A 21,920-nucleotide genomic window follows, 5' to 3' on the forward strand; every position below is an offset into this window, starting at 1 on the left:
TTCAGTAATTTCATCCCGTTGCATTAACATCCGTGCCTTGAATGAGATTGAATGTGATCTTTGCTCTCAAGTATGTTCCCAAGTTTTACACTTTCTTGCTTTGCATGAATGGGAATGGAACCGTGTGTGTTGAATGAGGCTCCTTGTGAGCACTGAACTTTGTCCGGTGGAGTTCCTTTTTGTGTTGCTGTAATTGTGTCATTTCTCGATGAGAAAGATTAGGCAACATTTAGTCACTTCTAGCCATGATGCTCAATTTAGTTACGAATGTACCCTAGTTACTAGGGACCGTTTACGTTGGAGAACAAGATCTATTGTATGCCTGTGTATTTGGGGAAGTAAAATCTGAAATAATGATGAAATTGTGTGTATCCAAAGTTAAAACTCGTGATTTGTCGCCCTCTGGTGTGTAAAAGGTGCAAAAGCTTACAGCACCTGGTATTCCCAGGCGGTCTCCCATCCAAGTGCTGACCAGGCCCGAGCCTGCTTGGCTTCCGAGATCGGACGAGATCGGGCGTATTCAGGCTAGAATGGCCATAAGCCAGGGAGGCTGTTCCTGACGCTCTACTTAAAGGGAAGGCAATATCCGTTTCTGCCGTTCATACTTACAGTTGAACTGTCTCTCTACTCTAAAGCCCGGGACACACCAGCGCGCCGCAGACTGTCCCTGCTAACACGCCACGTTGTGGCAACGTTGTGCGTTAGCTGGGGTGCCACACCAGACCGGAACTATATTTTACAAAACGAACACATTGTCTTGATAAAACAGCTGTAATTGAGTGCCTGACACGCCAGTCAAGCGCAATCTTGAGAAGGTGTGCATTTCAGTAAGGATTTCAATTGACATGCAGTATGAAACTGAAAGGAGGTTGCATCACTATGATGCATAACATTGCATGTAGTGTATTTTCAAGTGTGTGCATTCATCCTGTTGTCATTTTGTTTTGAAAGCAGATGAATCATTCAACAGGTTGCTGAGACAAATGTAAACCAGTAAAACATATGAAGAGAAACAAACCTTGAATATAAGTTCAGTTGTTTAAACATTTGACAAACTATGGTGAGGCGGTAAGAAAACACACAAATCCAGCAGCTCCTGTATTTCAATACACCAGAACCCAATATTATTGGCGAGTCGGGTAGTCCATCATCACAGTTCGAGGGCAGGCATCATTTCAGTAATTTCATCCCGTTGCATTCACATCCGTGCCTTGAATGAGATTGAATGTGATCTTTGCTCTCAAGTACGTTCCCAAGTTTTACACTTTCGTGCTTTGCATGAATGGGAATGGAACCGTGTGTGTTGAATGAGGCTCCTTGTGAGCACTGAACTTTGTCCGGTGGAGTTCCTTTTTGTGTTGCTGTAATTGTGTCATTTCTTGATGAGAAAGATTAGGCAACATTTAGTCACTTCTAGCCATGATGCTCAATTTATTTACGAATGTACCCTAGTTACTAGGGACCGTTTACGTTGGAGAACAAGATCTATTGTATGCCTGTGTATTTGGGGAAGTAAAATCTGAAATAATGATGAAATTGTGTGTATCCAAAGTTAAAACTCGTGATTTGTCGCCCTCTGGTGTGTAAAAGGTGCAAAAGCTTACAGCACCTGGTATTCCCAGGCGGTCTCCCATCCAAGTACTAACCAGGCCCGAGCCTGCTTGGCTTCCGAGATCGGACGAGATCGGGCGTATTCAGGCTAGTATGGCCGTAAGCCAGGGAGGCTGTCCCTGACGCTATATTTAAAGGGAAGGCAATATCCGTTTCTGCCATTCATACTTACAGTTGAACTGTCTCTCTACTCTAAAGCCCGGGACACACCAGCGCGCCACAGACAGTCCCTGCTAACACGCCACGTTGTGGCAACGTTGTGCGTTAGCTGGGGTGCCACACCAGACCGGAACTATATTTTACAAAACGAACACATTGTCTTGATAAAACAGCTGTAATTGAGTGCCTGACACGCCAGTCAAGCGCAATCTTGAGAAGGTGTGCATTTCAGTAAGGATTTCAATTGACATGCAGTATGAAACTGAAAGGAGGTTGCATCACTATGATGCATAACATTGCATGTATTGTATTTTCAAGTGTGTGCATTCATCCTGTTGTCATTTTGTTTTGAAAGCAGAAGAATCATTCAACAGGTTGCTGAGACAAATGTAAACCAGTAAAACATATGAAGAGAAACAAACCTTCAATATAAGTTCAGTTGTTTAAACATTTGACAAACTATGGTGAGGGGGTAAGAAATGACACAAATCCAGCAGCTCCTGTATTTCAATACACCAGAAGCCAATATTATTGGCGAGTCGGGTAGACCATCATCACAGTTCGAGGGCAGGCATCATTTCAGTAATTTCATCCCGTTGCATTCACATCCGTGCCTTGAATGAGATTGAATGTGATCTTTGCTCTCAAGTATGTTCCCAAGTTTTACACTTTCGTGCTTTGCATGAATGGGAATGGAACCGTGTGTGTTGAATGAGGCTCCTTGTGAGCACTGAACTTTGTCCGGTGGAGTTCTTTTTGTGTTGCTGTAATTGTGTCATTTCTCGATGAGAAAGATTAGGCAACATTTAGTCACTTCTAGCCATGATGCTCAATTTATTTACGAATGTACCCTAGTTACTAGGGACCGTTTACGTTGGAGAACAAGATCTATTGTATGCCTGTGTATTTGGGGAAGTCAAATCTGAAATAATGATGAAATTGCGTGTATCCAAAGTTAAAACTCGTGATTTGTCGCGCTCTGGTGTGTAAAAGATGCAAAAGCTTACAGCACCTGGTATTCCCAGGCGGTCTCCCATTCAAGTACTGACCAGGCCCGAGCCTGCTTAGCTTCCGAGATCGGACGAGATCGGGCGTATTCAGGCTAGTATGGCCGTAAGCCAGGGAGGCTGTCCCTGACGCTCTACTTAAAGGGATGGCAATATCCGTTTCTGCCGTTCATACTTACAGTTGAACTGTCTCTCTACTCTAAAGCCCGGGACACACCAGCGCGCCGCAGACAGTCCCTGCTAATATGCCACGTTGTGGCAACGTTGTGCGTTAGCTGGGGTGCCACACCAGACCGGAACTATATTTTACAAAACGAACACATTTGTCTTGATAAAACAGCTGTAATTGAGTGCCTGACACGCCAGTCAAGCGCAATCTTGAGAAGGTGTGCATTTCAGTAAGGATTTCAATTGACATGCAGTATGAAACTGAAAGGAGGTTGCATCACTATGATGCATAACATTGCATGTATTATATTTTCAAGTGTGTGCATTCATCCTGTTGTCATTTTGTTTTGAAAGCAGAAGAATCATTCAACAGGTTGCTGAGACAAATGTAAACCAGTAAAACATATGAAGAGAAACAAACCTTGAATATAAGTTCAGTTGTTTAAACATTTGACAAACTATGGTGAGGGGGTAAGAAAACACACAAATCCAGCAGCTCCTGTATTTCAATACACCAGAACCCAATATTATTGGCGAGTCGGGTAGTCCATCATCACAGTTCGAGGGCAGGCATCATTTCAGTAATTTCACCCCGTTGCATTCACATCCGTGCCTTGAATGAGATTGAATGTGATCTTTGCTCTCAAGTATGTTCCCAAGTTTTACACTTTCGTGCTTTGCATGAATGGGAATGGAACCGTGTGTGTTGAATGAGGCTCCTTGTGAGCACTGATCTTTGTCCGGTGGAGTTCCTTTTTGTGTTGCTGTAATTGTGTCATTTCTCGATGAGAAAGATTAGGCAACATTTAGTCACTTCTAGCCATGATGCTCAATTTATTTACGAATGTACCCTAGTTACTAGGGACCGTTTACGTTGGAGAACAAGATCTATTGTATGCCTGTGTATTTGGGGAAGTCAAATCTGAAATAATGATGAAATTGCGTGTATCCAAAGTTAAAACTCGTGATTTGTCGCGCTCTGGTGTGTAAAAGATGCAAAAGCTTACAGCACCTGGTATTCCCAGGCGGTCTCCCATTCAAGTACTGACCAGGCCCGAGCCTGCTTAGCTTCCGAGATCGGACGAGATCGGGCGTATTCAGGCTAGTATGGCCGTAAGCCAGGGAGGCTGTCCCTGACGCTCTACTTAAAGGGATGGCAATATCCGTTTCTGCCGTTCATACTTACAGTTGAACTGTCTCTCTACTCTAAAGCCCGGGACACACCAGCGCGCCGCAGACAGTCCCTGCTAATATGCCACGTTGTGGCAACGTTGTGCGTTAGCTGGGGTGCCACACCAGACCGGAACTATATTTTACAAAACGAACACATTTGTCTTGATAAAACAGCTGTAATTGAGTGCCTGACACGCCAGTCAAGCGCAATCTTGAGAAGGTGTGCATTTCAGTAAGGATTTCAATTGACATGCAGTATGAAACTGAAAGGAGGTTGCATCACTATGATGCATAACATTGCATGTATTATATTTTCAAGTGTGTGCATTCATCCTGTTGTCATTTTGTTTTGAAAGCAGAAGAATCATTCAACAGGTTGCTGAGACAAATGTAAACCAGTAAAACATATGAAGAGAAACAAACCTTGAATATAAGTTCAGTTGTTTAAACATTTGACAAACTATGGTGAGGGGGTAAGAAAACACACAAATCCAGCAGCTCCTGTATTTCAATACACCAGAACCCAATATTATTGGCGAGTCGGGTAGTCCATCATCACAGTTCGAGGGCAGGCATCATTTCAGTAATTTCACCCCGTTGCATTCACATCCGTGCCTTGAATGAGATTGAATGTGATCTTTGCTCTCAAGTATGTTCCCAAGTTTTACACTTTCGTGCTTTGCATGAATGGGAATGGAACCGTGTGTGTTGAATGAGGCTCCTTGTGAGCACTGATCTTTGTCCGGTGGAGTTCCTTTTTGTGTTGCTGTAATTGTGTCATTTCTCGATGAGAAAGATTAGGCAACATTTAGTCACTTCTAGCCATGATGCTCAATTTATTTACGAATGTACCCTAGTTACTAGGGACCGTTTACGTTGGAGAACAAGATCTATTGTATGCCTGTGTATTTGGGGAAGTCAAATCTGAAATAATGATGAAATTGCGTGTATCCAAAGTTAAAACTCGTGATTTGTCGCGCTCTGGTGTGTAAAAGATGCAAAAGCTTACAGCACCTGGTATTCCCAGGCGGTCTCCCATCCAAGTACTGACCAGGCCCGAGCCTGCTTAGCTTCCGAGATCGGACGAGATCGGGCGTATTCAGGCTAGTATGGCCGTAAGCCAGGGAGGCTGTCCCTGACGCTCTACTTAAAGGGATGGCAATATCCGTTTCTGCCGTTCATACTTACAGTTGAACTGTCTCTCTACTCTAAAGCCCGGGACACACCAGCGCGCCGCAGACAGTCCCTGCTAATATGCCACGTTGTGGCAACGTTGTGCGTTAGCTGGGGTGCCACACCAGACCGGAACTATATTTTACAAAACGAACACATTTGTCTTGATAAAACAGCTGTAATTGAATGCCTGACACGCCAGTCAAGCGCAATCTTGAGAAGGTGTGCATTTCAGTAAGGATTTCAATTGACATGCAGTATGAAACTGAAAGGAGGTTGCATCACTATGATGCATAACATTGCATGTTTTGTATTTTCAAGTGTGTGCATTCATCCTGTTGTCATTTTGTTTTGAAAGCAGAAGAATCATTCAACAGGTTGCTGAGACAAATGTAAACCAGTAAAACATATGAAGAGAAACAAACCTTGAATATAAGTTCAGTTGTTTAAACATTTGACAAACTATGGTGAGGGGGTAAGAAAACACACAAATCCAGCAGCTCCTGTATTTCAATACACCAGAACCCAATATTATTGGCGAGTCGGGTAGTCCATCATCACAGTTCGAGGGCAGGCATCATTTCAGTAATTTCATCCCGTTGCATTCACATCCGTGCCTTGAATGAGATTGAATGTGATCTTTGCTCTCAAGTATGTTCCCAAGTTTTACACTTTCGTGCTTTGCATGAATGGGAATGGAACCGTGTGTGTTGAATGAGGCTCCTTGTGAGCACTGAACTTTGTCCGGTGGAGTTCCTTTTTGTGTTGCTGTAATTGTGTCATTTCTCGATGAGAAAGATTAGGCAACATTTAGTCACTTCTAGCCATGATGCTCAATTTATTTACGAATGTACCCTAGTTACTAGGGACCGTTTACGTTGGAGAACAAGATCTATTGTATGCCTGTGTATTTGGGGAAGTCAAATCTGAAATAATGATGAAATTGCGTGTATCCAAAGTTAAAACTCGTGATTTGTCGCCCTCTGGTGTGTAAAAGATGCAAAAGCTTACAGCACCTGGTATTCCCAGGCAGTCTCCCATCCAAGTACTGACCAGGCCCGAGCCTGCTTAGCTTCCGAGATCGGACGAGATCGGGCGTATTCAGGCTAGTATGGCCGTAAGCCAGGGAGGCTGTCCCTGACGCTCTACTTAAAGGGAAGGCAATATCCGTTTCTGCCGTTCATACTTACAGTTGAACTGTCTCTCTACTCTAAAGCCCGGGACACACCAGCGCGCCGCAGACAGTCCCTGCTAACACGAAACGATGTGGCAACATTGTGGCAACGTTGTGCGTTAGCTGGGGTGCCACACCAGACCGGAACTATATATTACAAAACGAACACATTGTCTTGATAAAACAGCTGTAATTGAGTGCCTGACATGCCAGTCAAGCGCAATCTTGAGAAGGTGTGCATTTCAGTAAGGATTTCAATTGACATGCAGTATGAAACTGATAGGAGGTTGCATCACTATGATGCATAACATTGCATGTATTGTATTTTCAAGTGTGTGCATTCATCCTGTTGTCATTTTGTTTTGAAAGCAGAAGAATCATTCAACAGGTTGCTGAGACAAATGTAAACCAGTAAAACATATGAAGAGAAACAAACCTTGAATATAAGTTCAGTTGTTTAAACATTTGACAAACTATGGTGAGGGGGTAAGAAAACACACAAATCCAGCAGCTCCTGTATTTCAATACACCAGAAGCCAATATTATTGGCGAGTCGGGTAGTCCATCATCACAGTTCGAGGGCAGGCATCATTTCAGTAATTTCATCCCGTTGCATTCACATCCGTGCCTTGAATGAGATTCAATGTGATCTTTGCTCTCAAGTATGTTCCCAAGTTTTACACTTTCGTGCTTTGCATGAATGGGAATGGAACCGTGTGTGTTGAATGAGGCTCCTTGTGAGCACTGAACTTTGTCCGGTGGAGTTCCTTTTTGTGTTGCTGTAATTGTGTCATTTCTCGATGAGAAAGATTAGGCATAATTTAGTCACTTCTAGCCATGATGCTCAATTTATTTACAAATGTACACTAGTTACTAGGGACCGTTTACGTTGGAGAACAAGATCTATTGTATGCCTGTGTATTTGGGGAAGTCAAATCTGAAATAATGATGAAATTGCGTGTATCCAAAGTTAAAACTTGTGATTTGTCGCCCTTTGGTGTGTAAAAGATGCAAAAGCTTACAGCACCTGGTATTCCCAGGCGGTCTCCCATCCAAATACTGACCAGGCCCGAGCCTGCTTAGCTTCCGAGATCGGACGAGATTGGGCGTATTCAGGCTAGTATGGCCGTAAGCCAGGGAGGCTGTCCCTGACGCTCTACTTAAAGGGAAGGCAATATCCGTTTCTGCCGTTCATACTTACAGTTGAACTGTCTCTCTACTCTAAAGCCCGGGACACACCAGCGCGCCGCAGACAGTCCCTGCTAACACGCCACGTTGTGGCAACATTGTGGCAACGTTGTGCGTTAGCTGGGGTGCCACACCAGACCGGAACTATATATTACAAAACGAACACATTGTCTTGATAAAACAGCTGTAATTGAGTGCCTGACATGCCAGTCAAGCGCAATCTTGAGAAGGTGTGCATTTCAGTAAGGATTTCAATTGACATGCAGTATGAAACTGATAGGAGGTTGCATCACTATGATGCATAACATTGCATGTATTGTATTTTCAAGTGTGTGCATTCATCCTGTTGTCATTTTGTTTTGAAAGCAGAAGAATCATTCAACAGGTTGCTGAGACAAATGTAAACCAGTAAAACATATGAAGAGAAACAAACCTTGAATATAAGTTCAGTTGTTTAAACATTTGACAAACTATGGTGAGGGGGTAAGAAAACACACAAATCCAGCAGCTCCTGTATTTCAATACACCAGAAGCCAATATTATTGGCGAGTCGGGTAGTCCATCATCACAGTTCGAGGGCAGGCATCATTTCAGTAATTTCATCCCGTTGCATTCACATCCGTGCCTTGAATGAGATTCAATGTGATCTTTGCTCTCAAGTATGTTCCCAAGTTTTACACTTTCGTGCTTTGCATGAATGGGAATGGAACCGTGTGTGTTGAATGAGGCTCCTTGTGAGCACTGAACTTTGTCCGGTGGAGTTCCTTTTTGTGTTGCTGTAATTGTGTCATTTCTCGATGAGAAAGATTAGGCAACATTTAGTCACTTCTAGCCATGATGCTCAATTTATTTACAAATGTACACTAGTTACTAGGGACCGTTTACGTTGGAGAACAAGATCTATTGTATGCCTGTGTATTTGGGGAAGTCAAATCTGAAATAATGATGAAATTGCGTGTATCCAAAGTTAAAACTTGTGATTTGTCGCCCTTTGGTGTGTAAAAGATGCAAAAGCTTACAGCACCTGGTATTCCCAGGCGGTCTCCCATCCAAATACTGACCAGGCCCGAGCCTGCTTAGCTTCCGAGATCGGACGAGATTGGGCGTATTCAGGCTAGTATGGCCGTAAGCCAGGGAGGCTGTCCCTGACGCTCTACTTAAAGGGAAGGCAATATCCGTTTCTGCCGTTCATACTTACAGTTGAACTGTCTCTCTACTCTAAAGCCCGGGACACACCAGCGCGCCGCAGACAGTCCCTGCTAACACGCCACGTTGTGGCAACATTGTGGCAACGTTGTGCGTTAGCTGGGGTGCCACACCAGACCGGAACTATATATTACAAAACGAACACATTGTCTTGATAAAACAGCTGTAATTGAGTGCCTGACACGCCAGTCAAGCGCAATCTTGAGAAGGTGTGCATTTCAGTAAGGATTTCAATTGACATGCAGTATGAAACTGAAAGGAGGTTGCATCACTATGATGCATAACATTGCATGTATTGTATTTTCAAGTGTTTGCATTCATCCTGTTGTCATTTTGTTTTGAAAGCAGAAGAATCATTCAACAGGTTGCTGAGACAAATGTAAACCAGTAAAACATATGAAGAGAAACAAACCTTGAATATAAGTTCAGTTGTTTAAACATTTGACAAACTATGGTGAGGGGGTAAGAAAACACACAAATCCAGCAGCTCCTGTATTTCAATACACCAGAACCCAATATTATTGGCGAGTCGGGTAGTCCATCATCACAGTTCGAGGGCAGGCATCATTTCAGTAATTTCATCCCGTTGCATTCACATCCGTGCCTTGAATGAGATTGAATGTGATCTTTGCTCTCAAGTATGTTCCCAAGTTTTACACTTTCGTGCTTTGCATGAATGGGAATGGAACCGTGTGTGTTGAATGAGGCTCCTTGTGAGCACTGAACTTTGTCCGGTGGAGTTCCTTTTTGTGTTGCTGTAATTGTGTCATTTCTCGATGAGAAAGATTAGGCAACATTTAGTCACTTCTAGCCATGATGCTCAATTTATTTACGAATGTACCCTAGTTACTAGGGACCGTTTACGTTGGAGAACAAGATCTATTGTATGCCTGTGTATTTGGGGAAGTCAAATCTGAAATAATGATGAAATTGCGTGTATCCAAAGTTAAAACTCGTGATTTGTCGCCCTCTGGTGTGTAAAAGATGCAAAAGCTTACAGCACCTGGTATTCCCAGGCGGTCTCCCATCCAAGTACTGACCAGGCCCGAGCCTGCTTAGCTTCCGAGATCGGACGAGATCGGGCGTATTCAGGCTAGTATGGCCGTAAGCCAGGGAGGATCTCCCTGACGCTCTACTTAAAGGGAAGGCAATATCCGTTTCTGCCGTTCATACTTACAGTTGAACTGTCTCTCTACTCTAAAGCCCGGGACACACCAGCGCGCCGCAGACAGTCCCTGCTAACACGCCACGTTGTGGCAACATTGTGGCAACGTTGTGCGTTAGCTGGGGTGCCACACCAGACCGGAACTATATATTACAAAACGAACACATTGTCTTGATAAAACAGCTGTAATTGAGTGCCTGACACGCGAGTCAAGCGCAATCTTGACAAGGTGTGCATTTCAGTAAGGATTTCAATTGACATGCAGTATGAAACTGAAAGGAGGTTGCATCACTATGATGCATAACATTGCATGTATTGTATTTTCAAGTGTGTGCATTCATCCTGTTGTCATTTTGTTTTGAAAGCAGAAGAATCATTCAACAGGTTGCTGAGACAAATGTAAACCAGTAAAACATATGAAGAGAAACAAACCTTGAATATAAGTTCAGTTGTTTAAACATTTGACAAACTATGGTGAGGGGGTAAGAAAACACACAAATCCAGCAGCTCCTGTATTTCAATACACCAGAACCCAATATTATTGGCGAGTCGGGTAGTCCATCATCACAGTTCGAGGGCAGGCATCATTTCAGTAATTTCATCCCGTTGCATTCACATCCGTGCCTTGAATGAGATTGAATGTGATCTTTGCTCTCAAGTACGTTCCCAAGTTTTACACTTTCGTGCTTTGCATGAATGGGAATGGAACCGTGTGTGTTGAATGAGGCTCCTTGTGAGCACTGAACTTTGTCCGGTGGAGTTCCTTTTTGTGTTGCTGTAATTGTGTCATTTCTTGATGAGAAAGATTAGGCAACATTTAGTCACTTCTAGCCATGATGCTCAATTTATTTACGAATGTACCCTAGTTACTAGGGACCGTTTACGTTGGAGAACAAGATCTATTGTATGCCTGTGTATTTGGGGAAGTAAAATCTGAAATAATGATGAAATTGTGTGTATCCAAAGTTAAAACTCGTGATTTGTCGCCCTCTGGTGTGTAAAAGGTGCAAAAGCTTACAGCACCTGGTATTCCCAGGCGGTCTCCCATCCAAGTACTGACCAGGCCCGAGCCTGCTTGGCTTCCGAGATCGGACGAGATCGGGCGTATTCAGGCTAGTATGGCCGTAAGCCAGGGAGGCTGTCCCTGACGCTCTACTTAAAGGGAAGGCAATATCCGTTTCTGCCGTTCATACTTACAGTTGAACTGTCTCTCTACTCTAAAGCCCGGGACACACCAGCGCGCCGCAGACTGTCCCTGCTAACACGCCACGTTGTGGCAACGTTGTGCGTTAGCTGGGGTGCCACACCAGACCGGAACTATATTTTACAAAACGAACACATTGTCTTGATAAAACAGCTGTAATTGAGTGCCTGTCACGCCAGTCAAGCGCAATCTTGAGAAGGTGTGCATTTCAGTAAGGATTTCAATTGACATGCAGTATGAAACTGAAAGGAGGTTGCATCACTATGATGCATAACATTGCATGTAGTGTATTTTCAAGTGTGTGCATTCATCCTGTTGTCATTTTGTTTTGAAAGCAGATGAATCATTCAACAGGTTGCTGAGACAAATGTAAACCAGTAAAACATATGAAGAGAAACAAACCTTGAATATAAGTTCAGTTGTTTAAACATTTGACAAACTATGGTGAGGGGGTAAGAAAACACACAAATCCAGCAGCTCCTGTATTTCAATACACCAGAACCCAATATTATTGGCGAGTCGGGTAGTCCATCATCACAGTTCGAGGGCAGGCATCATTTCAGTAATTTCATCCCGTTGCATTCACATCCGTGCCTTGAATGAGATTGAATGTGATCTTTGCTCTCAAGTACGTTCCCAAGTTTTACACTTTCGTGCTTTGCATGAATGGGAATGGAACCGTGTGTGTTGAATGAGGCTCCTTGTGAGCACTGAACTTTGTCCGGTGGAGTTCCTTTTTGTGTTGCTGTAATTGTGTCATTTCTTGATGAGAAAGATTAGGCAACATTTAGTCACTTCTAGCCATGATGCTCAATTTATTTACGAATGTACCCTAGTTACTAGGGACCGTTTACGTTGGAGAACAAGATCTATTGTATGCCTGTGTATTTGGGGAAGTAAAATCTGAAATAATGATGAAATTGTGTGTATCCAAAGTTAAAACTCGTGATTTGTCGCCCTCTGGTGTGTAAAAGGTGCAAAAGCTTACAGCACCTGGTATTCCCAGGCGGTCTCCCATCCAAGTACTGACCAGGCCCGAGCCTGCTTGGCTTCCGAGATCGGACGAGATCGGGCGTATTCAGGCTAGTATGGCCGTAAGCCAGGGAGGCTGTCCCTGACGCTCTATTTAAAGGGAAGGCAATATCCGTTTCTGCCATTCATACTTACAGTTGAACTGTCTCTCTACTCTAAAGCCCGGGACACACCAGCGCGCCGCAGACAGTCCCTGCTAACACGCCACGTTGTGGCAACGTTGTGCGTTAGCTGGGGTGCCACACCAGACCGGAACTATATTTTACAAAACGAACACATTGTCTTGATAAAACAGCTGTAATTGAGTGCCTGACACGCCAGTCAAGCGCAATCTTGAGAAGGTGTGCATTTCAGTAAGGATTTCAATTGACATGCAGTATGAAACTGAAAGGAGGTTGCATCACTATGATGCATAACATTGCATGTATTGTATTTTCAAGTGTGTGCATTCATCCTGTTGTCATTTTGTTTTGAAAGCAGAAGAATCATTCAACAGGTTGCTGAGACAAATGTAAACCAGTAAAACATATGAAGAGAAACAAACCTTGAATATAAGTTCAGTTGTTTAAACATTTGACAAACTATGGTGAGGGGGTAAGAAAACACACAAATCCAGCAGCTCCTGTATTTCAATACACCAGAACCCAATATTATTGGCGAATCAGGTAGTCCATCATCACAGTTCGAGGGCAGGCATCATTTCAGTAATTTCATCCCGTTGCATTCACATCCGTGCCTTGAATGAGATTGAATGTGATCTTTGCTCTCAAGTATGTTCCCAAGTTTTACACTTTCGTGCTTTGCATGAATGGGAATGGAACCGTGTGTGTTGAATGAGGCTCCTTGTGAGCACTGAACTTTGTCCGGTGGAGTTCCTTTTTGTGTTGCTGTAATTGTGTCATTTCTCGATGAGAAAGATTAGGCAACATTTAGTCACTTCTAGCCATGATGCTCAATTTATTTATGAATGTACCCTAGTTACTAGGGACCGTTTACGTTGGAGAACAAGATCTATTGTATGCCTGTGTATTTGGGGAAGTCAAATCTGAAATAATGATGAAATTGCGTGTATCCAAAGTTAAAACTCGTGATTTGTCGCCCTCTGGTGTGTAAAAGATGCAAAAGCTTACAGCACCTGGTATTCCCAGGCGGTCTCCCATCCAAGTACTGACCAGGCCCGAGCCCGCTTGGCTTCCGAGATCTGATGAGATCGGGCGTATTCAGGCTAGTATGGCCGTAAGCCAGGGAGGCTGTCCCTGACGCTCTACTTAAAGGGAAGGCAATATCCGTTTCTGCCGTTCATACTTACAGTTGAACTGTCTCTCTACTCTAAAGCCCGGGACACACCAGCGCACCGCAGACAGTCCCTGCTAACATGCCACGTTGTGGCAACGTTGTGCGTTAGCTGGGGTGCCACACCAGACCGGAACTGTATTTTACAAAACGAACACATTGTCTTGATAATACAGCTGTAATTGTGTGCCTGACACGCCAGTCAAGCGCAATCTTGAGAAGGTGTGCATTTCAGTAAGGATTTCAATTGACATGCAGTATGAAACTGAAAGGAGGTTGCATCACTATGATGCATAACATTGCATGTATTGTATTTTCAAGTGTGTGCATTCATCCTGTTGTCATTTTGTTTTGAAAGCAGAAGAATCATTCAACAGGTTGCTGAGACAAATGTAAACCAGTAAAACATATGAAGAGAAACAAACCTTGAATATAAGTTCAGTTGTTTAAACATTTGACAAACTATGGTGAGGGGGTAAGAAAACACACAAATCCAGCAGCTCCTGTATTTCAATACACCAGAACCCAATATTATTGGCGAGTCGGGTAGTCCATCATCACAGTTCGAGGGCAGGCATCATTTCAGTAATTTCATCCCGTTGCATTCACATCCGTGCCTTGAATGAGATTGAATGTGATCTTTGCTCTCAAGTATGTTCCCAAGTTTTACACTTTCGTGCTTTGCATGAATGGGAATGGAACCGTGTGTGTTGAATGAGGCTCCTTGTGAGCACTGAACTTTGTCCGGTGGAGTTCCTTTTTGTGTTGCTGTAATTGTGTCATTTCTCGATGAGAAAGATTAGGCAACATTTAGTCACTTCTAGCCATGATGCTCAATTTATTTACGAATGTACCCTAGTTACTAGGGACCGTTTACGTTGGAGAACAAGATCTATTGTATGCCTGTGTATTTGGGGAAGTCAAATCTGAAATAATGATGAAATTGCGTGTATCCAAAGTTAAAACTCGTGATTTGTCGCCCTCTGGCGTGTAAAAGATGCAAAAGCTTACAGCACCTGGTATTCCCAGGCGGTCTCCCATCCAAGTACTGACCAGGCCCGAGCCTGCTTAGCTTCCGAGATCGGACGAGATCGGGCGTATTCAGGCTAGTATGGCCGTAAGCCAGGGAGGCTGTCCCTGACGCTCTACTTAAAGGGAAGGCAATATCCGTTTCTGCCGTTCATACTTACAGTTGAACTGTCTCTCTACTCTAAAGCCCGGGACACACCAGTGCGCCGCAGACAGTCCCTGCTAACATGCCACGTTGTGGCAACATTGTGGCAACGTTGTGCGTTAGCTGGGGTGCCACACCAGACCGGAACTATATATTACAAAACGAACACATTGTCTTGATAAAACAGCTGTAATTTAGTGCCTGACACGCCAGTCAAGCGCAATCTTGAGAAGGTGTGCATTTCAGTAAGGATTTCAATTGACATGCAGTATGAAACTGAAAGGAGGTTGCATCACTATGATGCATAACATTGCATGTATTGTATTTTCAAGTGTGTGCATTCATCCTGTTGTCATTTTGTTTTGAAAGCAGAAGAATCATTCAACAGGTTGCTGAGACAAATGTAAACCAGTAAAACATATGAAGAGAAACAAACCTTGAATATAAGTTCAGTTGTTTAAACATTTGAGAAAGTATGGTGAGGGGGTAAGAAAACATACAAATCCAGCAGCTCCTGTATTTCAATACACCAGAACCCAATATTATTGGCGAGTCGGGTAGTCCATCATCACAGTTCGAGGGCAGGCATCATTTCAGTAATTTCATCCCGTTGCATTCACATCCGTGCCTTGAATGAGATTGAATGTGATCTTTGCTCTCAAGTATGTTCCCAAGTTTTACACTTTCGTGCTTTGCATGAATGGGAATGGAACCGTTTGTGTTGAATGAGGCTCCTTGTGAGCACTGAACTTTGTCCGGTGGAGTTCCTTTTTGTGTTGCTGTAATTGTGTCATTTCTCGATGAGATAGATTAGGCAACATTTAGTCACTTCTAGCCATGATGCTCAATTTATTTACGAATGTACCCTAGTTACTAGGGACCGTTTACGTTGGAGAACAAGATCTATTGTATGCCTGTGTATTTGGGGAAGTCAAATCTGAAATAATGATGAAATTGCGTGTATCCAAAGTTAAAACTCGTGATTTGTCGCCCTCTGGTGTGTAAAAGATGCAAAAGCTTACAGCACCTGGTATTCCCAGGCGGTCTCCCATCCAAGTACTGACCAGGCCCGAGCCTGCTTAGCTTCCGAGATCGGACGAGATCGGGCGTATTCAGGCTAGTATGGCCGTAAGCCAGGGAGGCTATCCCTGACGCTCTACTTAAAGGGAAGGCAATATCCGTTTCTGCCGCTCATACTTGCAGTTGAACTGTCTCTCTACTCTAAAGTCCGGGACACACCAGCGCGCCGCAGACAGTCCCTGCTAACACGAAACGTTGTGGCAACGTTGTGCGTTAGCTGGGGTGCCACACCAGACCGGAACTATATATTACAAAACGAACACATTGTCTTGATAAAACAGCTGTAATTGAGTGCCTGACACGCCAGTCAAGCGCAATCTTGAGAAGGTGTGCATTTCAGTAAGGATTTCAATTGACATGCAGTATGAAACTGAAAGGAGGTTGCATCACTATGATGCATAACATTGCATGTATTGTATTTTCAAGTGTGTGCATTCATCCTGTTGTCATTTTGTTTTGAAAGCAGAAGAATCATTCAACAGGTTGCTGAGACAAATGTAAACCAGTAAAACATATGAAGAGAAACAAACCTTGAATATAAGTTCAGTTTTTTAAACATTTGACAAACTATGGTGAGGGGGTAAGAAAACACACACATCCAGCAGCTCCTGTATTTCAATACACCAGAAGCCAATATTATTGGCGAGTCGGGTAGTCCATCATCACAGTTCGAGGGCAGGCATCATTTCAGTTATTTCATCCCGTTGCATTCACATCCGTGCCTTGAATGAGATTGAATGTGATCTTTGCTCTCAAGTATGTTCCCAAGTTTTACACTTTCGTGCTTTGCATGAATGGGAATGGAACCGTGTGTGTTGAATGAGGCTCCTTGTGAGCACTGAACTTTGTCCGGTGGAGTTCCTTTTTGTGTTGCTGTAATTGTGTCATTTCTCGATGAGATAGATTAGGCAACATTTAGTCACTTCTAGCCATGATGCTGAATTTATTTACGAATGTACCCTAGTTTCTAGGGACCGTTTACGTTGGAGAACAAGATCTATTGTATGCCTGTGTATTTGGGGAAGTCAAATCTGAAATAATGATGAAATTGCGTGTATCCAAAGTTAAAACTCGTGATTTGTCGCCCTCTGGTGTGTAAAAGATGAAAAAGCTTACAGCACCTGGTATTCCCAGGGGGTCTCCCATCCAAGTACTAACCAGGCCCGAGCCTGCTTAGCTTCCGAGATCGGACGAGATCGGGCGTATTCAGGCTAGTATGGCCGTAAGCCAGGGAGGCTGTCCTTGACCCTCTACTTAAAGGGAAGGCAATATCCGTTTCTGCCGCTCATACTTGCAGTTGAACTGTCTCTCTACTCTAAAGTCCGGGACACACCAGCACGCTGCAGACAGTCCCTGCTAACACGAAACGTTGTGGCAACGTTGTGCGTTAGCTGGGGTGCCACACCAGACCGGAACTATATTTTACAAAACGAACACATTGTCTTGATAATACAGCTGTAATTGAGTGCCTGACACGCCAGTCAAGCGCAATCTTGAGAAGGTGTGCATTTCAGTAAGGATTTCAATTGACATGCAGTATGAAACTGAAAGGAGGTTGCATCACTATGATGCATAACATTGCATGTATTGTATTTTCAAGTGTGTGCATTCATCCTGTTGTCATTTTGTTTTGAAAGCAGAAGAATCATTCAACAGGTTGCTGAGACAAATGTAAACCAGTAAAACATATGAAGAGAAACAAACCTTGAATATAAGTTCAGTTGTTTAAACATTTGACAAACTATGGTGAGGGGGTAAGAAAACACACAAATCCAGCAGCTCCTGTATTTCAATACACCAGAACCCAATATTATTGGCGAGTCGGGTAGTCCATCATCACAGTTCGAGAGCAGGCATCATTTCAGTAATTTCATCCCGTTGCATTCACATCCGTGCCTTGAATGAGATTGAATATGATCTTTGCTCTCAAGTATGTTCCCAAGTTTTACACTTTCGTGCTTTGCATGAATGGGAATGGAACCGTGTGTGTTGAATGAGGCTCCTTGTGAGCACTGAACTTTGTCCGGTGGAGTTCCTTTTTGTGTTGCTGTAATTGTGTCATTTCTCGATGAGAAAGATTAGGCAACATTTAGTCACTTCTAGCCATGATGCTCAATTTATTTACGAATGTACCCTAGTTACTAGGGACCGTTTACGTTGGAGAACAAGATCTATTGTATGCCTGTGTATTTGGGGAAGTCAAATCTGAAATAATGATGAAATTGCGTGTATCCAAAGTTAAAACTCGTGATTTGTCGCCCTCTGGTGTGTAAAAGATGCAAAATCTTACAGCACCTGGTATTCCCAGGCGGTCTCCCATCCAAGTACTGACCAGGCCCGAGCCTGCTTAGCTTCCGAGATCGGACGAGATCGGGCGTATTCAGGCTAGTATGGCCGTAAGCCAGGGAGGCTGTCCTTGACCCTCTACTTAAAGGGAAGGCAATATCCGTTTCTGCCGCTCATACTTGCAGTTGAACTGTCTCTCTACTCTAAAGTCCGGGACACACCAGCACGCTGCAGACAGTCCCTGCTAACACGAAACGTTGTGGCAACGTTGTGCGTTAGCTGGGGTGCCACACCAGACCGGAACTATATATTACAAAACGAACACATTGTCTTGATAAAACAGCTGTAATTGAGTGCCTGACACGCCAGTCAAGCGCAATCTTGAGAAGGTGTGCATTTCAGTAAGGATTTCAATTGACATGCAGTATGAAACTGAAAGGAGGTTGCATCACTATGATGCATAACATTGCATGTATTGTATTTTCAAGTGTGTGCATTCATCCTGTTGTCATTTTGTTTTGAAAGCAGAAGAATCATTCAACAGGTTGCTGAGACAAATGTAAACCAGTAAAACATATGAAGAGAAACAAACCTTGAATATAAGTTCAGTTGTTTAAACATTTGACAAACTATGGTGAGGGGGTAAGAAAACACACAAATCCAGCAGCTCCTGTATTTCAATACACCAGAACCCAATATTATTGGCGAGTCGGGTAGTCCATCATCACAGTTCGAGGGCAGGCATCATTTCAGTAATTTCATCCCGTTGCATTCACATCCGTGCCTTGAATGAGATTGAATGTGATCTTTGCTCTCAAGTATGTTCCCAAGTTTTACACTTTCGTGCTTTGCATGAATGGGAATGGAACCGTGTGTGTTGAATGAGGCTCCTTGTGAGCAGTGAACTTTGTCCGGTGGAGTTCCTTTTTGTGTTGCTGTAATTGTGTCATTTCTCGATGAGAAAGATTAGGCAACATTTAGTCACTTCTAGCCATGATGCTCAATTTATTTACGAATGTACCCTAGTTACTAGGGACCGTTTACGTTGGAGAACAAGATCTATTGTATGCCTGTGTATTTGGGGAAGTCAAATCTGAAATAATGATGAAATTGCGTGTATCCAAAGTTAAAAATCGTGATTTGTCGCCCTCTGGTGTGTAAAAGATGCAAAAGCTTGCAGCACCTGGTATTCCCAGGCGGTCTCCCATCCAAGTACTGACCAGGCCCGAGCCTGCTTAGCTTCCGAGATCGGACGAGATCGGGCGTATTCAGGCTAGTAGGCCGTAAGCCAGGGAGGCTGTCCCTGACGCTCTACTTAAAGGGAAGGCAATATCCGTTTCTGCCGTTCATACTTACAGTTGAACTGTCTCTCTACTCTAAAGCCCGGGACACACCAGCGCGCCGCAGACAGTCCCTGCTAACACGCCACGTTGTGGCAACATTGTGGCAACGTTGTGCGTTAGCTGGGGTGCCACACCAGACCGGAACTATATATTACAAAACGAACACATTGTCTTGATAAAACAGCTGTAATTGAGTGCCTGACACGCCAGTCAAGCGCAATCTTGAGAAGGTGTGCATTTCAGTAAGGATTTCAATTGACATGCAGTATGAAACTGAAAGGAGGTTGCATCACTATGATGCATAACATTGCATGTATTGTATTTTCAAGTGTGTGCATTCATCCTGTTGTCATTTTGTTTTGAAAGCAGAAGAATCATTCAACAGGTTGCTGAGACAAATGTAAACCAGTAAAACATATGAAGAGAAACAAACCTTGAATATAAGTTCAGTTGTTTAAACATTTGACAAACTATGGTGAGGGGGTAAGAAAACACACAAATCCAGCAGCTCCTGTATTTCAATACACCAGAACCCAATATTATTGGCGAGTCGGGTAGTCCATCATCACAGTTCGAGGGCAGGCATCATTTCAGTAATTTCATCCCGTTGCATTCACATCCGTGCCTTGAATGAGATTGAATGTGATCTTTGCTCTCAAGTATGTTCCCAAGTTTTACACTTTCGTGCTTTGCATGAATGGGAATGGAACCGTGTGTGTTGAATGAGGCTCCTTGTGAGCACTGAACTTTGTCCGGTGGAGTTCCTTTTTGTGTTGCTGTAATTGTGTCATTTCTCGATGAGAAAGATTAGGCAACATTTAGTCACTTCTAGCCATGATGCTCAATTTATTTACGAATGTACCCTAGTTACTAGGGACCGTTTACGTTGGAGAACAAGATCTATTGTATGCCTGTGTATTTGGGGAAGTAAAATCTGAAATAATGATGAAATTGCGTGTATCCAAAGTTAAAACTCGTGATTTGTCGCCCTCTGGTGTGTAAAAGATGCAAAAGCTTACAGCACCTGGTATTCCCAGGCGGTCTCCCATCCAAGTACTGACCAGGCCCGAGCCTGCTTGGCTTCCGAGATCGGACGAGATCGGGCGTATTCAGGCTAGTATGGCCGTAAGCCAGGGAGGCTGTCCCTGACGCTCTACTTAAAGGGAAGGCAATATCCGTTTCTGCCGTTCATACTTACAGTTGAACTGTCTCTCTACTCTAAAGCCCGGGACACACCAGCGTGCCGCAGACAGTCCCTGCTAACACGCCACGTTGTGGCAACATTGTGGCAACGTTGTGCGTTAGCTGGGGTGCCACACCAGACCGGAACTATATTTTACAAAACGAACACATTGTCTTGATAAAACAGCGGTAATTGAGTGCCTGACACGCCAGTCAAGCGCAATCTTGAGAAGGTGTGCATTTCAGTAAGGATTTCAATTGACATGCAGTATGAAACTGAAAGGAGGTTGCATCACTATGATGCATAACATTGCATGTATTATATTTTCAAGTGTGTGCATTCATCCTGTTGTCATTTTGTTTTGAAAGCAGAAGAATCATTCAACAGGTTGCTGAGACAAATGTAAACCAGTAAAACATATGAAGAGAAACAAACCTTGAATATAAGTTCAGTTGTTTAAACATTTGACAAACTATGGTGAGGGGGTAAGAAAACACACAAATCCAGCAGCTCCTGTATTTCAATACACCAGAAGCCAATATTATTGGCGAGTCGGGTAGTCCATCATCACAGTTCGAGGGCAGGCATCATTTCAGTAATTTCATCCCGTTGCATTCACATCCGTGCCTTGATTGAGATTGAATGTGATCTTTGCTCTCAAGTATGTTCCCAAGTTTTACACTTTCGTGCTTTGCATGAATGGAAATGGAACCGTGTGTGTTGAATGAGGCTCCTTGTGAGCACTGAACTTTGTCCGGTGGAGTTCCTTTTTGTGTTGCTGTAATTGTGTCATTTCTCGATGAGACAGATTAGGCAACATTTAGTCACTTCTAGCCATGATGCTCAATTTATTTACGAATGTACCCTAGTTACTAGGGACCGTTTACGTTGGAGAACAAGATCTATTGTATGCCTGTGTATTTGGGGAAGTCAAATCTGAAATAATGATGAAATTGCGTGTATCCAAAGTTAAAACTCGTGATTTGTCGCCCTCTGGTGTGTAAAAGATGCAAAAGCTTACAGCACCTGGTATTCCCAGGCGGTCTCCCATCCAAGTACTAACCAGGCCCGAGCCTGCTTAGCTTCCGAGATCGGATGAGATCGGGCGTATTCAGGCTAGTATGGCCGTAAGCCAGGGAGGCTGTCCTTGACCCTCTACTTAAAGGGAAGGCAATATCCGTTTCTGCCGCTCATACTTGCAGTTGAACTGTCTCTCTACTCTAAAGTCCGGGACACACCAGCACGCTGCAGACAGTCCCTGCTAACACGAAACGTTGTGTCAACGTTGTGCGTTAGCTGGG

The 21,920-nt window shown here is 43.6% G+C and overlaps 19 non-coding genes across 19 annotated transcripts; all 19 read right to left on the reverse strand.

Moving 5' to 3' along the window:
* Positions 1-423: 423 nt before the first annotated feature.
* LOC136741692 (5S ribosomal RNA) lies at positions 424-542 on the reverse strand. Its single transcript, XR_010814372.1, has one exon. It is a non-coding gene; the product is annotated as a 5S ribosomal RNA (ribosomal RNA).
* A 1,055-nt stretch (positions 543-1,597) lies between these two features.
* On the reverse strand, positions 1,598-1,716 carry LOC136741430 (5S ribosomal RNA). Its single transcript, XR_010814123.1, has one exon. It is a non-coding gene; the product is annotated as a 5S ribosomal RNA (ribosomal RNA).
* A 1,054-nt stretch (positions 1,717-2,770) lies between these two features.
* On the reverse strand, positions 2,771-2,889 carry LOC136741457 (5S ribosomal RNA). Its single transcript, XR_010814149.1, has one exon. It is a non-coding gene; the product is annotated as a 5S ribosomal RNA (ribosomal RNA).
* Positions 2,890-3,945: 1,056 nt separating this feature from the next.
* LOC136741459 (5S ribosomal RNA) lies at positions 3,946-4,064 on the reverse strand. Its single transcript, XR_010814151.1, has one exon. It is a non-coding gene; the product is annotated as a 5S ribosomal RNA (ribosomal RNA).
* Positions 4,065-5,120: 1,056 nt separating this feature from the next.
* Positions 5,121-5,239, reverse strand: LOC136741385 (5S ribosomal RNA). Its single transcript, XR_010814079.1, has one exon. It is a non-coding gene; the product is annotated as a 5S ribosomal RNA (ribosomal RNA).
* A 1,056-nt stretch (positions 5,240-6,295) lies between these two features.
* Positions 6,296-6,414, reverse strand: LOC136741545 (5S ribosomal RNA). Its single transcript, XR_010814232.1, has one exon. It is a non-coding gene; the product is annotated as a 5S ribosomal RNA (ribosomal RNA).
* A 1,066-nt stretch (positions 6,415-7,480) lies between these two features.
* On the reverse strand, positions 7,481-7,599 carry LOC136741662 (5S ribosomal RNA). Its single transcript, XR_010814345.1, has one exon. It is a non-coding gene; the product is annotated as a 5S ribosomal RNA (ribosomal RNA).
* Positions 7,600-8,665: 1,066 nt separating this feature from the next.
* On the reverse strand, positions 8,666-8,784 carry LOC136741663 (5S ribosomal RNA). Its single transcript, XR_010814346.1, has one exon. It is a non-coding gene; the product is annotated as a 5S ribosomal RNA (ribosomal RNA).
* Positions 8,785-9,850: 1,066 nt separating this feature from the next.
* LOC136741386 (5S ribosomal RNA) lies at positions 9,851-9,969 on the reverse strand. The gene has a single exon (XR_010814080.1). It is a non-coding gene; the product is annotated as a 5S ribosomal RNA (ribosomal RNA).
* A 1,066-nt stretch (positions 9,970-11,035) lies between these two features.
* LOC136741492 (5S ribosomal RNA) lies at positions 11,036-11,154 on the reverse strand. Its single transcript, XR_010814182.1, has one exon. It is a non-coding gene; the product is annotated as a 5S ribosomal RNA (ribosomal RNA).
* Positions 11,155-12,209: 1,055 nt separating this feature from the next.
* LOC136741494 (5S ribosomal RNA) lies at positions 12,210-12,328 on the reverse strand. Its single transcript, XR_010814184.1, has one exon. It is a non-coding gene; the product is annotated as a 5S ribosomal RNA (ribosomal RNA).
* Positions 12,329-13,383: 1,055 nt separating this feature from the next.
* On the reverse strand, positions 13,384-13,502 carry LOC136741530 (5S ribosomal RNA). The gene has a single exon (XR_010814218.1). It is a non-coding gene; the product is annotated as a 5S ribosomal RNA (ribosomal RNA).
* A 1,055-nt stretch (positions 13,503-14,557) lies between these two features.
* On the reverse strand, positions 14,558-14,676 carry LOC136741387 (5S ribosomal RNA). The gene has a single exon (XR_010814082.1). It is a non-coding gene; the product is annotated as a 5S ribosomal RNA (ribosomal RNA).
* A 1,066-nt stretch (positions 14,677-15,742) lies between these two features.
* On the reverse strand, positions 15,743-15,861 carry LOC136741389 (5S ribosomal RNA). The gene has a single exon (XR_010814084.1). It is a non-coding gene; the product is annotated as a 5S ribosomal RNA (ribosomal RNA).
* A 1,055-nt stretch (positions 15,862-16,916) lies between these two features.
* On the reverse strand, positions 16,917-17,035 carry LOC136741295 (5S ribosomal RNA). The gene has a single exon (XR_010813994.1). It is a non-coding gene; the product is annotated as a 5S ribosomal RNA (ribosomal RNA).
* Positions 17,036-18,090: 1,055 nt separating this feature from the next.
* LOC136741561 (5S ribosomal RNA) lies at positions 18,091-18,209 on the reverse strand. Its single transcript, XR_010814248.1, has one exon. It is a non-coding gene; the product is annotated as a 5S ribosomal RNA (ribosomal RNA).
* A 1,055-nt stretch (positions 18,210-19,264) lies between these two features.
* On the reverse strand, positions 19,265-19,382 carry LOC136741697 (5S ribosomal RNA). The gene has a single exon (XR_010814376.1). It is a non-coding gene; the product is annotated as a 5S ribosomal RNA (ribosomal RNA).
* Positions 19,383-20,448: 1,066 nt separating this feature from the next.
* LOC136741495 (5S ribosomal RNA) lies at positions 20,449-20,567 on the reverse strand. Its single transcript, XR_010814185.1, has one exon. It is a non-coding gene; the product is annotated as a 5S ribosomal RNA (ribosomal RNA).
* A 1,066-nt stretch (positions 20,568-21,633) lies between these two features.
* On the reverse strand, positions 21,634-21,752 carry LOC136741406 (5S ribosomal RNA). Its single transcript, XR_010814100.1, has one exon. It is a non-coding gene; the product is annotated as a 5S ribosomal RNA (ribosomal RNA).
* Between the last annotated feature and the right edge of the window lie 168 nt (positions 21,753-21,920).

This window comes from Amia ocellicauda, unplaced genomic scaffold (genome assembly GCF_036373705.1).
Source record: "Amia ocellicauda isolate fAmiCal2 unplaced genomic scaffold, fAmiCal2.hap1 HAP1_SCAFFOLD_68, whole genome shotgun sequence".
Lineage (NCBI taxonomy): Eukaryota > Metazoa > Chordata > Actinopteri > Amiiformes > Amiidae > Amia > Amia ocellicauda.